The sequence below is a fragment of the Bison bison genome, unplaced genomic scaffold (genome assembly GCF_000754665.1).
Source record: "Bison bison bison isolate TAMUID 2011002044 unplaced genomic scaffold, Bison_UMD1.0 scf7180017864473, whole genome shotgun sequence".
In the NCBI taxonomy this organism is placed as follows: domain Eukaryota; kingdom Metazoa; phylum Chordata; class Mammalia; order Artiodactyla; family Bovidae; genus Bison; species Bison bison.
The window spans coordinates 9509986-9512661 of record NW_011495034.1 but is presented as its reverse complement, the minus strand read 5'-3'; the positions used below and the strand labels follow the sequence as shown (position 1 = coordinate 9512661).

The 2676-nt window shown below is 42.3% G+C and overlaps 1 protein-coding gene across 1 annotated transcript in view; it reads left to right on the top strand.

Moving 5' to 3' along the window:
* Positions 1-1036: 1036 nt before the first annotated feature.
* Positions 1037-2676, top strand: part of GJA1 (gap junction protein, alpha 1, 43kDa) — a 13082-nt gene continuing 11442 nt past the window's right edge. Inside the window, exon 1 of the mRNA XM_010861789.1 lies at positions 1037-1271. The gene's annotated coding sequence lies outside the window, so the exon portion shown is untranslated. The remainder of the gene's footprint in view (positions 1272-2676) is intronic.

Here is a 2676-nt window from a genome sequence, read left to right as displayed (position 1 = left end):
CTAGCATGGCATCTGGAGTGTCCTCAAAGAATCTGTCCACTCTAAGATTGAGGCCACATGACTCAGGCTATTATAAATCCTAAGCCAGAGGGCTGAAGAGGGAGGACCCTGGAAGTGGTGGGAAAGCACATAAAAACTGTATGTGGAGCTCTGGGGGCATCAGGCAGAAAACTATCCAGTGGGCTTTAAAAAGGCAGATGATCTCAAGAAAAGTTGATAGTTTCGGGACCCACTCAATGTCAACTTAACGTGTGTATTTCACAAAAAAATAACCTGCTATTTCACTACAAAAGAGATTTCATTTTTTGTGAGTTGGCACGAATGCGGCTAAGATAGTATAAATTTTCAGTTCCCTGGAGATGTGGTAGGGGTCAGACATCTAGATCTTCATAGTCAAAATGTATTACATATAAAGTAGTTATATATATTGTTTTATAAAACAATAAGCTGCAGTAAAGAATAAAATTCAAAGCTGTCATGAGGTTGGAGGGTGGATTTGGGATGGGTATATCAGCATGAAATGTTCCTTTTTGAAATTTCTCTCCCATCTCCATTTCCTTTGTTCGTTGTCCCTACTTAAACTAAGAAGAAAGGAATTCGCTGGTGAAAGAACTCACTCACATCCACCCACCTTTAACTTCACACACCTTTGTCCAGTAGGAAACAAAGTCTGTGCTGGCTATATTCTTTTCCACCACTTTAACTTACTACAGCACACATATATTACAGTAAGTAAACTTTTAGAAAAGGTTGTATTATTCTAAAACACACTACTTTTTTTTTTTTAATCCCCGAACTTTTGGTGAGAAAAGCACTAACTGAAACCCATAATTGTATTTGTAAGCAGTGACTTAAGCAGTGGCACTCACGTCTCTACTGCTACTTCGTCTCGTCAGCACATTTACAGCACAACTTTGTCTGGACCTGGCTACTCCTTCTTTCCCCAACCCGTCCACGTTCTCCGGCCCGCTCTCCACCCCCCTGCCCGCCTTTCCTCTTCTCCTCCCCTTTCTTCTAGCCCCTCCCTCCCTGTTGAGTCAGTGGCTTGAAACTTTTAAAAGCTCTGTGCTCCAAGTAAGAAAAAAGCTTTTACGAGGTATCAGCACTTTTCTTTCATTAGGGGGAAGGAGTGAGGAAAGTACCAAACAGCAGCAGACTTTTAAACTTTAAATAGACAGGTCTGAGTGCCTGGGCTTGCTTTTTCATCTTACTTCATCCTCTGAGGAGTTCAATCACTTGGCTTGCCTACTTCACTTCTTATAAGAGAAAGAGTAAGTTTTTAAAAGAACTTTACCTAACTGTGTCTTTTTCTAGCAGTGAAACTTTTCTAAAGTTTTTAAATATGTTAAATGTAGCTTTCATATGACACAATAAAGGGAATGATGAACTTGAAGATGTCTGTAGTTTTAAAGTTAAAATTAAACTTACGGTATTTACTTTTTGACTGCTGAAAAGTTTTTCTTTTAATAATGCAACAGGTAAATAAGATTCACATCTTTCTGATGAGGATAAAGAACTAATTTACTGGATATTTCGTTTTCCATTTTAGACTATAATTTTACTTTTGGGGGTGATCAGTAACAGTCTAGGTGCTTTGTAACTTTTTTGGGGGGGGAGGGCGAGGTTAGGGGCCTACGTTGGGGGTTTGACAGACAATACAAAAATCAAAGTGCAAATTTGCTTAACGTGCTTGCTATAGAATTCTACGCTTTGTTCTTTTTCATATGGAAATCTTGACTGATGTTCTATAGCCTTGCAAAGCAAACTTCCTAACAAAGTGCTTTGTTAAGATCTTGCGGTTACTTGACTTCCACGTGGTTCCTTCCTAGAATTTTACCCAGTAAACAAAAGGTATAAAAATCAGAGTTGTGATATTGAGGTTCTTAAAGCCACAGTAAAGGGTTACTTTATGTTAGCAGCACTATGGAAAAATCTTGAGACTCGCAAGAGAGCCACCACTGACTCGACCACGCTGGCAATTCAGGAGGTGAAATCCCTTGAATGGGTGATGGTTACTTACAAAGCATGAACAGAGGGAGAACAGAAGTCTCGGAAAGAGTGTATGCCTGGGTGTTTCCAAAAGGTCTCGTAAGGCAGGGGCTCCTAGAAAGAATAGGAATCTAAATGTCTTAAAACAGCCCCTTAGAGGGAGCTCCCCCCACCCCACGCCACCCCATCTTCCGCTTGTCCGATCCTGTAACAAACTTCAGACCTCTGGGGCAACTTTTTTGAGTCGCTGGGTGCTGCCAGTAGGCAAAGATAACGCGGATTTGTTATTTAAAAGGGTTCAACTTCTCACATGCTCTTATGGGTAACACACATTCTGATAGCTAGAAATACAACCTTGCGTTTTCGTGTCCGGTAGGGGTTTTGTCTGATCTAACTCCACAGACTATTAAGTTTAAATTTTTGGTGTGACCCTGCAGTTTGAAGTATTTGCACCAGAGAAGGTTGAAAAGCAAAGAAAAATGAAAGCTTTGCGGAAGGAGGACGGGGGCCTGGGGCCCGGCGGGAGCGGGGTGCCTCCTGCCATCTTAGCATCCGCCCGGCTCGCCCGGGGCTCCTGCGCTGTCTGAGCCCTGGCGATTTGCAAAGGTTTGCTCAAAGGAGTCCCTCCGATCCCTCTCTAGTCTAACCCTGAGCAGGTCCGAGTTCCGCCACTGGGAAGGAAGCGGG